The 15,169-nt window shown below is 45.8% G+C and overlaps 1 long non-coding RNA gene across 1 annotated transcript in view; it reads left to right on the forward strand.

Moving 5' to 3' along the window:
• LOC144161950 (uncharacterized) overlaps positions 1-15,169 on the forward strand; it is a 115,433-nt gene that overhangs the window by 58,232 nt on the left and 42,032 nt on the right. The window contains exons 4-5 of the long non-coding RNA XR_013320539.1: positions 2,362-2,502; positions 4,770-4,909. This is a non-coding gene — a long non-coding RNA (uncharacterized LOC144161950). The remainder of the gene's footprint in view (positions 1-2,361; positions 2,503-4,769; positions 4,910-15,169) is intronic.

Below are 15,169 nucleotides of genomic sequence, written 5' to 3' on the forward strand. Positions count from 1 at the left end.
TTCAACACAACTTTATCCTTGCGATGCCAAAGTGATAACGTAAATTTTATGGAAGGACAGGAAATGACCAAGGTTCAGTAGGGTGAGAATAAAACTCAATCACCGTCACTACAGGAAAGATGCTTGTCCGGTAGAGATTCGACCGCGCCTCTCTTGTGCCTCGAGGGGGCATTTTCCGACCACAATTTCTTTATTTTGAGGACAATGGTATAGGGCAGACGTTCCTCGATTTCAGAATTGCAGACCTACGCTCTCATTACTGAGGGTAGTATTTTCCCCGGACGGTGAATCAATAAAAGTGACTTTAGCTATCATAAATCAGTGCAACAAATAGTAAATTCATTTTAATTATGTAAAATTCATTTTAATTATGTAAACTAAATTATGTAGCAAGGTTCCTTGACTTGTATGGTTACAGAATAAACTGCAATTAAACATCGTCTTACCATATCCTCTGCGCGAAGCCTCGAAGAGTATTGCGACCATTCAAAGGGCGCTTAATGTGCCCGTTTTTGGTCAACATCGTTCTTTCAACTTTTCTTCAACTTCGTTTCCAGGCTGCATTTCAGGCTTTTTGCACATGTTTTTTTAGAAGATTTACAGTGTACAAATGTTTCCCAAACTGCTGCGTCTTTTAGGCGCTTTGTCGAACAGCCGTAGCGAGTTTTATGAATGTGTGCGTGGTCCTACTTTGTAGAAAGCCTAGTTGTGGGACAGGTTTTATAGAATTCTATACTAGTGCATCGTCAAGAGGATGTCCGTCTGCAATGGTCAAGCTCGGTAATAGGTGTAAGAGGTAATTATCCCCAATCTCGCGCGGAGCGTAGAGATGCCTTTGAACTTTACCGCATGAACCTTACCGGTTTCGTCATCTTGATGCGGATTAAGGCGTTGGTCAGCTCCAAAACTAGTTAGTGCACCGCTACTTGTATATGCCGTACAGTCAGTGTTTCGGTACACTTAGTTGACTGTACAAGCGTGGACCTACTGCAGAGAAGAGCAAATACTGACTTTACACTACTAGTTGCAGAACAGTGTCAAGCATGGTTTCAAACGAGCGCCTTGTTTTATCTAGACGGTGGCTTATTGTGAGAGAAAGCAAATTTTAACTTCGTATTGTCTACTGCGGAACAGGATATGAGGAATAGATGGAAACGTGTGCTTTGTTTTCAGCACACAATGGCTTGAGGCATTCATCTGCCTAGCGGAACCTAAGTCCAGCCTATGCTCACAATGCCACTAGTACTCATGGGTGGTGGCGCTTTACATAAAATTCCGGTTTGAGCGCATTGGTCCAGCATTGGTGAAAACAATAATGAACACGATGGTGAGTACATTGAGGATATTGGAGCATATTGGTGCGCTAATAAAAAAAAATTCCTGCATTTTTCAGCCCTCCCAGAAAAACAATCGAGCCGTACCTGCTAAGGCTGTATCATCAGCGCCGAGATGGCAATGCCCCTTTTGACAATCTTCGAATGGGTTGGCGTGAGCGGAAATGGATTCTTAGAGCGGGAAGAGTAGTTTCAACGCGAGTGTGCTCTGTGTGAGAAGTCAGGTGTGATAGCCTGAGGCGGTCATCACACGGATTTTCCGTCATTAGCGTGAGGTTCCAAATGTTCATTCAAACTATCCCATGGTGGGTCGCGTTGTTCTTGGCTGTCAGACGATGTAGGTCGCTTGACGATAACAAAAGAAACATCCACTGAGTGAAAGACACGCTAAATATTTGACTACTGGGGGTTCGTTGCATTTTCTTTTATATACAGGGTTAGAAAGAGTTCGCTCAGAACTAGAGTGAAGCAGACACCAATACTCACACTATATTTAACGCATAGTAGTTTTCTTAAAAAGCCATTACTTACGACAAGTAAAATATAAAAACTACTACTGCGAACGTTCTCACGGTTGTTCATGCCCTAAAGACAAACACATTTGTGGTTCTCATATACCACGCTTTATATTATATTGACTACACCTGTTGTGAAGGGGCTGGTTCTAGTTTCCCTAAAAAATGACATTATATCATACCAGCACGCACGTTTAGTGCCCTTCTAGCTCTAAATATGCCCCCTGGTTGAGCGCCCGGTTGAGTTGTTTTCGGGCGTGGACTTCTCGGTAGTTTCTGGGTTTCATTTATTGAATTAATTCGTTCTTATTGCTCTTAGCGGTGCGCTGTCTAGCAAACTGCATCAACGTAAAAAAAGACGCCGCGTTTGCACTGGTCTGAAATGTGGCGGAATTAAGATTTCGTACTTTTAAATCTAAAGTTCTCCTTATTAGCGCATTTTCGGAAGATTCTTCTGCGTAGCTATTGACGAAAAATTTGTTACATTGTATAACCTCTTTTTTGTCTCGCAGGCTATGTATGTCGACGTGGAGGAAATTATCAACACCAGTGGTGTGAAAGCTATCTGCTTTGGTTGGGCTTTCATTACACTGCATTTATGCGTAGCAATACATGCTGAAACTCCGGCTAAACCATTGTTCAATATAACAGAAGTAAGTTTTCCATGCGTTGAGCCGTAGTTGGAAAATACTTGAACAAGACTGGCTGATATGAGTAAAGGAAACCATAATAGTTTTTCGTAATCCTCTTGGCCTTACTATGATTTTTATGTAAGGCTACAGTGTTCAAGAAAAAAAATGTCTTCAAACTAGTTGATAATATAACGAACACTGATATAGTGTCGCAGACAATAAATTTACTAAAATATCGATTGTTGTGCAGATGTCTTGTATGAGCACTAAAATCAACTAAACAATATACGCAGTATTTTACAATATATACTGAAATAAAATTCGAAGCAACCTGGGAGTATTAGCTGGAGTATTTATTCTCGTATTATCGTTTGTATTGAAGTACATCTGGTGTATTGGTACCGATAACAATGAGCCAACGCGAAAAATATGCCCAAGGAAGCTATGCAGAAAATTTAAATTTTACGTACAATGTATATTTGTTTTACGGCTTTTGTTTATTGTCTATAAAGGAGTGGTAAGTTGCACAACGTTTTTGTTTGTTGCGTGAAGGAAAGGTGTTTTCATGCCAACAGGTCCGCGCACACGTGGTGAACCATTTATTAAAAAAAATGAGAAATTAAAAGCGAACAATCACTGAAATGCTAATGAGTGTCACATTTAGCTTCCGCAACGTGGTTACTAAATGTGGTAACGTGATAGCGCAAGGAGCATTAGGAGATGCCTTGTCACAATCTCAAGTTGCCTGCCTGCGGTGGTTTTACTAAAACGTGGCGGTAGAGTTTAGTGTGCAGCCACATAAGGATATTGCGATAACGTACGATTCAATGACGGTTGATTTGCTTTTTCAGGCAAAACCGATATTATTTTTCGGGAATTACAGAAGTAAATAGATGAGCAGAAACAAAAATGAGCACAGCTCTAAAAGAAATTGAGGACGTTAAGAATAGAGACACCATAGAAAGCACAGTTTCAGTATTGAGAAATGAAATTTTAGGGCTATATCTTTAGAAAGCTCTTGTTGCAGAAACGCTAGTGCCGGTGCCAGCGCCAACAATGGTCATTGCCAACTTGATGATAAGGAGGAAATCCGGCTGCAGCCCGTCTGTCAAGAAGCCTGCGATGAATTCGCGCCTAAGAGTGCGGCACGCTCTCTTCGCTCATCACCTTCTAAGAGATCAAGCGGCACATCTTTGTTTCCTCCTTCGGACCTATTAGGTGGGCATTTGGAGAGGACAGCATCCACGTAGAAACGACGGCATGGCGTCTAGGGTGACCGAGACATAAGCACTACATATTGCCGCGAACAATGTACGGTTTTATTTATTGTTTGTTTTTACCGCCCCGCCACGCCTGGCTCTGTTATCTGTGTCCGCGAAGCGCGTTCATTCTTTATTTTTATGCCGCACGGGCTCTCTCATTCAGATAAGCAGACTGTTTCGCCCTAACGGCACTAGCCCAGAATAATCTTCTCTGATCTACAATTTTCTGTATTTCAATGAACGGTTCCAGAAACACTCGCGTCGAAAGATAAAAGCCTGCAGAGCAGACGCCGGGGCACTCGGTTCGACGTCACTCGCCTGCGCAAGTCACTTTGTTGACCGCTGCTTCGCCGCCTCTGTATTCTTGTTGAGTTGTTAGGGGAGCACAAGTTCGCTCCATTAAACTTGTTTTTCCTGCCAGACAACTGCGTCGTCCTTGGCTTCGTGACAATATACTCCAGAAAGCCAGAATGTACTACACGTACTGTAGAAGGCAAGTCCTACCTAGGGCTCTCCTACCAGTGTATGAATATTCGGCGTGAACGGAAATGTTGCGGCAAATCCAAGTGCAAATTTTCTGGGGAGTACACTCTCATGTGCTCAATCGGGGTAGCGCTAACACGGTATAATAAATAATACTGGTAATTTTTTACCCCTCGCTTGGGATGTAGGAAGATTGAAATTATATACATACATTCTAGTGGTTTATATTTTGATTTTGGTAATATACATTCTGTGTTTAGTTACGAGTAAATTTTCTTTAAAACGATCTCCCCTGATTGCGGGAAAAGTTGTTTAGTTTATGGTGAATTTTGTGATGCCTAAGCCTCCTGAAACGGAGCGGAGTGCGTTCCTTTTTTATAGGCCGATGTTTTTGTTCCAACAGGCTTTAATGCTATGTTATGCCAAAATAACGTCGCGAACGCTTGAGATCAGTTTATTCTAGGGAATTTGCGGCATTGCATCATATTTGTAAATTTCGTGCTGCAACTAGTCACATGTAGACATTTTTTTTTTCATTTTCAGTTTTTAAATACCTCTGACATTATATGGACGCTATTCGGCACTGGTGACGATAAAAACGTCACGTGCAAGAAAGATTACAATATACAGTTGAACGGAACCGAAGTACACTTTAAGAGGGAATATATGAAAAATGGATCCAAGTAAGGATTTTACTTTCGACATTGCTATTATATTTATTACCCCAATGTTGCGAAGCTTACGTAGACGACAAAACGTCAAGTTATGAAAGCACACAATCAAGATAGCGCATGACATACCAAGGTAAACCTCTTCTGTGGGCTTCGTTACAGTGCGCTCTTCTTCTGTGACTTGCTGTTGAAAATTGTTTGCGCGTAGGTGGCACGGGCACAGGCCTCACATTGGTTAGTCTAACGTTACTCGTGAACGCCACCGTTCGTAAAGGCCCAGTCCAACTGGCTGAAGCGGATGAAGAGCGTTAATGGGAGGTCGCGGGTTCGATTCCCGGCCGCGGCGGCCGCTTTTCTGATGGAGGCGACAAGCAAAAACGCCCGTGTGTACGAGATTTCGGCGCACGTTAAAGATCCCCAGGTGGTCAAAATTAATCCGGAGTCCTCCACTACGGCGCGCCTCATCGCCTGCGTTGCGTCGGCGCGTTAAACCCTACAATCAATCAGCGTTAATGGGGTCGCGGTTATTGCGTTCTCCCCACCTGATGGCGCAGCAGTCAGCTAAGGGACATGTGTTTCTGCACGGCGCACCACCGCATTCATTGCTTTCGCTACTGTCGCTTCTGTTTCTTTTCTCTCCAAAAGACAAGGCGGCGCCCAAAACACCGACATATCATTCGCCACTACGTGAGCACGAGAGCGCTCAAAAGTACAGTAATGATTCCGTTTTCGCAATGCGTTACAAACGCTTAAACGCCCTGAAAGTGTTTTTGGTGATTAAATGAGCATGACAAGGCTTCTTAAAATAGGCAACGCATAGTTTGGCTGTTGCACTAGGATCGTTCACCAAAACTGATAAGCTAAATTAAAGTTCCTTTGTTTTCGCTGCGACTGATACGAAATGGCCTGTTTTCAGTGGACTATCAGTCGTGGGAACACAATGTAATAATGTAAAATATAACATGTACATGTTGGGAAAAGCGCGAACTAGGAACCGCTGACTTGGCAGACAGGATGGAGCGCTACTGGCAACTGAAAAGTTTAATAGTGAACAGAGAAACATATATGCATACAACCAAAGCCACCGCCATCAAATAATGCAGAGGTGCTGTCAAAATGAATTGGAACAAGGTTTCATAAATTTACAGAACTTTCGTCGTCCTCAAAGTGCCTAGTTGCATTTGTGTGCGTTTGAAGGAGTCCTCCCTAGTAGAAAAGGCTTACTGTAAACCAGTTGTGGCTGTCATTAGGGCAGTACAACAAAAATGTTTTGATATTCACAAATCTTTGTTTTAGCTGCCTATGACGGCAACTGCAGATTACTATCTCACACGCGGCAAGATCACGGGGCAACAAAAAAACCACGGCATATAACCACACCACACGTGTAGGAACACAGAAACAGACAACAGCGCACACTAAATAAGCCTTTTTCAACAAAAAAATTCCCCCGCATTTCCCCGAGGGGGAGAATGTGAAAGTGCGAATGCACGGTTGTCGGCCCGCTTGCGGCGCTTGCGCTCGGCCCCCGCAGCCCACCGCCTCGCCGCCTTCTCTTCCATCTCTTCCATCGGGTTTGTAGTATCACGTGTACACCACGCAGTTATCAAGCCGCTATAACGCCGCTGAGTCGCCAACGCACGCCGCTGACGACGTAGTTTGAATGCGTTAAAGATATAAGGCGCGTCACTAACACTGATATCAGCGTCGCGTCCGTGGCTTGGTCGGTAGAGCGTCGCGCTGCGGCCGCAAAGTCCTCGGATCGAAACCTGGCGCAGGATGCTGTTTCTTTTTTAAATATAGAGGAGCACTGCGGACGCCGACGCCGCCGCCGCCGCCGCCGCGGGCGGTGGATGGTTTGGGGTCGCTTATAAAGTGCATTCGCACTTAAAATATTCAGCGTCTGATAACATGACAGACCGTTGGCTATGTATATTCTTTCTTAATACGAAACGCTTCCACAGTCTCTCTTGTGTCACTAAATAAGCCTTTTTCATAAAAAAATATTCAGTGTCTGATAACATGACAGACCGTTGGCTATGTATATTCTTTCTTAATACGAAACGCTTCCACAGTCCCTCTTGTGTCACACTTTTGTGTTTGTGAAGAATGAGTGTGTGTGTGGAGCAACTCCGGGCGCCACGTGCGGTCTTGGTGGTCGTGATTAGGCTTATGATCACTATACGTGAGTGGCACCTCTGGGCAGCCGGTGCACTTTCTGCAATCAATGGCTAAATGCGAATATGCTGCCCCTTTAAACCAGCTCTGATGTTCGCGAAGGCGAAAGTTAAGCCATCGTCCAGTATGTTCTATGTATTTCTTACCACATATCAAAGGGATGCTGTAAACAACCTCTTTATGGCACCCTACAAATTTTATACCGTGTTTTACTCCGCAGCTTTCCGTTCCTTTTTCTTCTTTGTGTGTAACGTTTGCACTGCTGGACAAATCTTGGCGAATTTCTTTTGGACTGAAAAGACGATGTGCACACCATATCTTGGTGCCTCTTTCTTCACGCAATGTGCAATACCATGCATGTATGGAATGACCGCTTTCTTATCGGTCTCAAATCCTGCCCCTTTTCCCCTGCCCACTAAATGCAGAACTGGCGCAGCTTTGAAAATGCTGCCAGGCTTGCTTCATGAAGCTGGCGAGTGTTATTTTTTATGATTTATTGGCATGTCCTTGTATAGGTAAGAGCATGATGACATCCAAGACCGCTTCGCGTGTTCCCGCAGTCGTGATAAGGCTTAGGCATATAGCGCATGCCCGATACATGTATCCTTAGCGACGTGCGGCTCGTAAAAGATCGAGGCAACTACAAGATAGCAGGAACAAGAATGAAAGGAGGGTTTATTGGCATGTTCTTGTCTTGGCAAGACTGTGATGACATCCAAGAGCACTGCACGTGTTCGCGCAATCGTGATAAGGCTTAGGCATACAGCGCATGCCCAAAACATGTATTCTTAGCTACGTGCGGCTCGCAAAAGATAAAGGCAACTACATGATGGCAGGAATAAGAATGACAGGAGGGTTTATTAGCATGTCCTTGTATAGGCCAGAGCGTGATGACATCCAACAGCACTGCGCGTGTTCGCGCTGTCGTCATAAGGTTTAGGCAGACAGCGCATGCCCGATACATCCTCTGGAGAGAATACATAACTCAGAGAATGCGTAGAAGTACACCTATAGCGAAGGCAGCGACTAAATTGTACATCAAACACCGGATGAGCAGGAACAGAAAGGGAACTATATATATACAAAGTAAGAAACTTGGGTAACAGCAACAGCAACAACCATTCCCGTAGAAGACTTGTCTCGAAGTCGAAACGTTGAAATAAACCCTCCGCTGTTGCTGTTACCGAGGTTTCTTACTTTGTGTTCACTACGCCTTCGGCCCCATCGCCAGCATGCCAGTTGTGTATATATATATATATATATATATATATATATATATATATATATATATATATATATATATATATATATATATATATATATATATATATATATATATATATATATATATATATAGAAATAAGAGTTGGCAGTCAAGAAAACCTCGAAAAGCAAAGGGGAAGATGTGGTAGGTCATTGAAACAAATAAAGAATTTGGAAAGAAAGAAAGAAAGTGGAGAAAAAATGCCCGCCAGGTGGGATCCGAACCCACGACCTCCAGAATACCGGTGTGGTGCGATGGGTTCGGATCCCACCTGGCGGGCATTTTTTCTCAAGTTTCTTTCTTTCTTTCCAAATTCATTATCTGTTTCAATGACCTACCCCATTCTCCCCTTTGCTTTCCGAGGTTTTCTTGACTGCCAACTCTTGTGTCTGGCTTATTTCAACAAGCCCCTCATTTCCCATTTTCTGATTCGCTATATATATATACATAAACCCAATGGCAATAGAAACAAATAACAATAAATACAAAACAAATGATATGATTACTTAGAAAAACAACAGAAAAACAGCAAAACATGGAGAACATAGGATGGAGAACATGGAGATAGGATGCGAAGAGGCTTCTATACCATGCCAAACTAGATAATGGAAAGCATTTCAATTGGTCTTGTCTTGTTGATGTTTAGAAATCAGAAAATTGATATTCACGAGAGATTAATAATCTTCGCGTCTCCTCTTGTACTTGTTCCTGTGATACATGCCTTGGAGTCCATTTGAGGGATCATTGTTGTCGAAAAATCATGTTACGTAAGTTCTGAGCTAAATTTATTCCCTGGCATGCACTATCACTCGCTCGCTTTTGCATACTAGCATTCAGCTGATAACGTAAAATTCTCTGTTTTTTGTGGCCTTTGCAATACGGCCACCTAGTTTAAACGCCTACGCCGCGTCTAACTTAAACTCTTCTTGCTTCAGAAAAGGGATGTACGCACAAAAACACATACGCCATATGACGTCTACACAAACATGCTTTTGAAGCAGCTTAGCATTGTGGCAGTGAATGTATTCATAACAGCGTTTGCTTGAAACGGTTAAAGGCAACAAATATACAAAAATAATGATTACAAACCACTCTCCGTTCCTACAATTTCTAGCAATTACGACCCCCGATGGAGTGAAAAATTGCTAATTCCTCGAGCATGCACTTGTTATGTTTTACAGGTGTAGCTATATACGATACCAACTCTTCTAATCACAGTAACATGATAATAGGTTGCGCACGGTTCTCCCTGTGTATTCAAGGCGACGGGAGTGGCAACCCGGCAGCACACAAGCCCCCAAAGGCACGCTGCAACCAATCCTGACGATTAGTTTTGAATTTGAACTTCAAAACTCTTCAAAACTGTAGGTGTCCTGCTTGCACGGCAAGACGGTAACTAATCAAGTTTTGCAGGTACGTATGGTTGGCTCCTGCAGACAGAACACAAGTGCGCGTGGAGCTCGGAACGAAGTGAGGGAATCAGAAAACGCATAAAAATCATGTACACAAAATCGTCATGTACGGGAGACATGTCGCCTGGTGCATACCGACAGCAAAGAAAATTTGGAGTTTGTTGACAGCGCTCCATTAGCTATCATTAAGAAAAAAATAGATAAATAACGTCAAAGTGCATAGTAGGGAAGACAGATGCCAGAGGGGGAACAAGCAGTCCAGGGAGGGGACTGCAATACAGTACAAGAAAAGGAAGTCAGCAAAATAAGGCCTGTCAGCACATATTTCTCTTCTAAGGAAATCAAGTAAATGCAATAGGAACAGACGAATGCACCCCAAAACAAACACATATTCCCAAAGAAGAAGAACAAGAAGAAACTTTAATGAGCAAAAATAAATTGTGGGATGGCTTCCTATTCCGGAAGTCCATAAGCAATCCTGGCTCTTGCGGCTAGTTCAACCACTGATGGCCCATAGATGGTTGAATGATTCCAATAGCAGTAGAAAAGCAGCATCCTGCCCAAACGAAAATTCTGTTGTTGCGCGGCGCTAGGCTGATATTGCCACTGTACGTGGTGAAGCATCCGAACCGGCTACTGGGTAGTCACAGATTGAAATACCTTATTTTCGCTAGAATGGACTTTGTGCGAATCCGCAATGGTAATTCAGGTGTGGGATTATAAATACCACAAATATACCAAAATAAAAATAATTGAATAATACAAAGGTCGGCAACTGTAGGCAAAAGATGAGAACATTAGTTTCCAGTAATTGTCATTGACAAAATTTACACCATCTTCCCGCGAGGGGAACCATGGGGTAGATGCAACGCATCGGGGGTTGTCGTTGCGTTTCCGTTATGTTAGCGACGTGAGCGTGGGGATTGTTGTTGTTGTGTATCCTATTTACGCAGCATGTTCACCCCCGATGCGTCGCATCTACCCCATGGTTCCCCTCGCGGGAAGATGGTGTAAATTTTTAACCGAGCTTAAGCTGCGCGCTAACGCACAGCTGGCACGGCGACGGGAGGGAGCGCAGCCGAGCGCAAGCTGCGCGCTGACCGCGCTGACGCACAGATGGTGCTGCGGTGAGAGCGGCGGAGCGCGGAGCTGCCGCGGCGAGAAGAATGGGGGAGGGAAGGGACTACGCCGCGACAAGGACGCGGGACAAGGCGAGGTAAAGAGATGCGTTGCATCTGAAAAGCGAAGCTGACCACTTAGAAATGACATTAGACTTTCGAACTTCGCGGTCGTGATGGTTTTTCAAGTGGATTCCAAAATTGCGGCTATATGATGTTCAAATGTATAACTGGCACCGTTCACATGTCTTTACAAAGGATAAGGACAACTTTTTACATGAGCACGGTGATTATTGCACCCCTTCCGAAAGGAAGTTCCAGTGTGACCAATATAATCTGGTCTAAAATAGTGCACTAGAGGAGTTATACATTGGCAGAGCCGCGGTTGGTGTTGCATTTTTACATTTACGTAGCAGTCTGAGGCTGTAATGGCGGCGCGCTGCGTGGTGGTCATTTGCGGACATACTTTACAACGAGCTTTGTTAAAGGCAATGCAGCTAGTGGCTTGTGCTGGCCCAGGAACTCGATGCCCTGCATGCCGAAGACGCAGGTTTTTGGGCCTATGACGAACCCGTATTTGTGAAGCGGATTGAAGGGCTCGCAAGTGCTCTTCGCGCTCGGATGATGATATGCTTGCGGCCTAGGGGTCGTCGAGGTAGACAAAGACAAAATTTAAACAAAGGGTAACCTTATTCATCGCACGTTGAAACGTCCGGGCGGGATTGCGCAGGTCGAAGGGCATGCGGTCGCATTCGAAGAGACCGAATGGGATAATGATGACAGTCTTCGGGATGTACGCTGTGTCCACATGTATCTGGGGATAGGCTTTGACCAGGTGCACCTTCCTGAACATCTTGCAACCTGCCAGATTGGCGGTAAAGTCCTGCAAATGTGATAGCGGGTACCGGTCCAGAACGATGATGGGGCGGGATATCATGCATCTTAGGGAACAGCGTGAAACGACGGGCACCCGAAGAAAGAAGTGAACAAGACAAGCGCGTCCCCGTGTATCTGTCGTTTCGAGCTGTTCCTTAAGATGCAAGTACAACAATTACCCCAAGTCGGCACCTTGCTGCAGAACGGGATAGTCACCCCATGACCTCTATTCCCCGGGTCTTCTTGAGTACCATATTAATGGCTGACGTGTACTTGGTAGAGGATGGACAAACGATTCCCAGTTCTAGCATGTGCTCGAACTCTCGCCTAGCAATGGCGTACGCGATTCGGCGACACGACGCGATCCAGCGAAGACAGCGGGTCCCTTCGTGAGGATGTTTTGGGCAATTGTGTGCTTCACCAGGGCCTCTCTATTGTTGGGTCTTGTGATCTTGTCGTACAAGGAAGATGGCACGATAGCTCGAAGTCAGGTCGCCATGACAGGAGAGAACGCCATGTACTGAAAGGCTTTTCGTAATGACCACGAGGTGTCGAGACCGCATGCCCACGGCTACAATGTAGAAAGCCAGGAAATCGGCGCCAAGAACCGGCGGCTTGATGTTGGCCACTGTGAAAAGCCACCGGAAGGTGCGACGTAGGCCAAAACTTACTATGAGCTACCGCGGGCCGCAGGTGTTGATCGGCGACTTGTTGACGGCGATTATCGGCGAGGTCTTTTCTCGGCCCCGTGGGTCTAATGGAGAGGACCGTACGACGCTTAGCTCAGCTCCCGTATCGACCAAGAAGCGAAGGCCGGCAACCTTGTCGGTGGCGTAGAAGAGGCGGCTGACTGCGTGATCGGGTTCACTTGCCGGCGTCAGTGTCCGATTTTCTAGTTTTCTATCCATGAATGAGCAAGGCTGGCTGCACTTGCGGGTGGCACCAGCGAAGGTACGATACCAACAGATGCCCGAAGGACCAGGCCTACCGAGTGTTACGAAGAAGCAGTTGGGAGAACGGGACGGAGATGAGGAGCACCGTCGGCCGCAGGATGCACGTCAGTGTCGCTGCAAGAGGGGTGCGGTGGATGACAACTGATGGCTTATTTCTTGAATACTGCTGTCAAGTCGACCAAGCCAACATAGTCGTCCCCTTACGTAAAGGGCGCATTAGCGACTGTGGCGAAGGTTTGGGACCGGGAATAGTTCGCGATGCGGCCAACCAGTTAGCGAGTTGGTCAATTGGCATGTCAGCGGCTGCTGCAAGTGACAATGCCATGTCAGTCGGAGGCGTTGAAGGAAGAGCTCCCGAGAAGTGGATTGTAGAGCTCCTGTCTATGATCGCCCAATAGCTGCCGCATTCGATGTAGCAGCTGCGAGGGTCACCTGTCGCCGAGCTCTTCGGTGTTCAGAAGCTGCTGCAGCCTGCTGCGCTACGACTACAACTTGCGTTAGATTATCGCTGCCTTGAGGTGGCCGTATGGCGCTAGAAAACACAGATTTCGGTGACTGTCCTGGAGTCGGGCATAGTACGCAGAGCAAGACGAGGGATATTCTTCAACGAAAGTTGAAGCTGTGTTAGAAACATCGTGATGTGCCTTCTGGCGCTGCTGGTCTTACTATGTAAATAGCTCGCGACATTCCTTGAGCGACGTCTAGCGACGAGCAACGTCTAAAGCTGGCATATATTCGGGGACATCATGTCGGTATATAAGTATGGTTTGTATAATGTAGGAAGGATCACTACCGTAGAGCAAAAAGAATGGCGGGAATCCGGTGGTTTTAGGACTGAGCTACATTCTGAGGATCCGTCGCAAACGGAAGAACAAGGTCCCGATTGTAGTACTTCCGACGATATATACATGGCGATCGTATCCACGTGTGTGCGATTAAATCGCTTCGTCAGGAAATTGGTCTGTGGGTGGTATGACAGGCTTTTGCGGTGGACGATGTTGCACTCATCTAGGACGGTCTCCACGACGTCGGATAGGAATACGAGACCTCGGTCACTGAGTAGCTCGCGAGGAGCGCACGGATAGAAAATAAGCCGTTGAAGAAGGAATGGCGCTACTTCTCGAGTCGTGCCACCGGTTGCACAGCTGTTTCGGCGTAACGCGTCAGATGACCAACGGCGACGATGATCCAGCGGCTACCAGGAGCTGTGCTGGAAAATTGGCCGTAGAGGCCTATAGGCAGCACGTCGAAGGGACCTGTTCGACAGAGCAATATTTGAAGTGGGGCGCTTGTGTTCTCCGGGGAAGGCTTGCGCCGTTGACAGTATGGACAGGATTTAACAAACGTTTTTTACAAAGGCATACATTCAGCACCAGAAGTAGGGAAGTGTAAGGCGCTTGTATATTTTAAGGACTCCGGCATGGGTGCACTGCGCGTCGTCGTGAAAAACAAATTTCCTTGCGTAAGTGGCGAGGAATCACAAGGAGATATATTTCGACCTTCGGTGTGGTAGTTGCGGTGGTAGAGGAGCAAATACGAATGGGGCAGTGACCAGCTTGACGGCGCAATGTTCTTGGAACAGCGTTTGCTGGTGAGCAGGATGGATATTTGAGCGTTGACGTGATCCACGGGTCCTTATGCTGATCAGCATTCATGTCCCTTATGGAATGATAGGCCGGGATGTTTTCTGCCGTGGCCAAGCGCTCGACGTCCGATAGAAGGGGTTTGCGAAAAAGGGTGTCAGCGTCATTATCCTTCCGTCCTGACCTGTACAGAACACGGGTATCATACTCTTGAAGGCAGAAGGCCCAGCTCGTGAGGCGACCGTGGAAATACGTTAGTAAAGACAACCAACAAAGAGCATGACGCGTCACGGCGTCGAACGGGCGTTAATACAGGTAGGGTCGAAATGTATTGATGGCTAAAAGAGAAAGCCAAACATTCGATCTCCGTAACAGAGCAGTTCGCGTCCCCTTTGGTCAGCATACGAATGGCATAACTCTCTAAGTATTCATTATAGCCGTCCTTTTCTTGGGGGGTCAGCCCCTTATCCGATATCACGGCCATCGGTGTTAATCTCTGTTAGTGCGCGCGGATTGAAATGTCTGAGTATCCATGGGGAAGTGTGGACACGGCGTAGCATCAAAAAAACGTTTTCGTAGGCACTATACGAGTGAGAAATTTCCCAACTTACACCGAGAAGTCGCATGAGAGGAGCAGGAATGGAGGAAAAAATTGCGCCCACCTCCCCGCGAGGGGAACCCTGTGTAGATGCGACGCATCGTGGGATTCACTTGGTGTTTCCGTAGGATTGATTCTGAAATCGCGTGAACCCTGTCGGGAACGCGTATAATTATTATGTTTTATGATTATTATTATGTTTTATTGGCCAATCTGGGTCAATCTCTCTAAGTGGTATGCTTGGGGCTTCGCTGTCGCAACGACATTTACTCCATCATTGTTGCTGAAAG

Source organism: Haemaphysalis longicornis, unplaced genomic scaffold (assembly GCF_048455015.1).
Source record: "Haemaphysalis longicornis isolate Haplotype H1 unplaced genomic scaffold, Haemaphysalis longicornis Haplotype H1 scaffold_12, whole genome shotgun sequence".
Taxonomy (NCBI): domain Eukaryota; kingdom Metazoa; phylum Arthropoda; class Arachnida; order Ixodida; family Ixodidae; genus Haemaphysalis; species Haemaphysalis longicornis.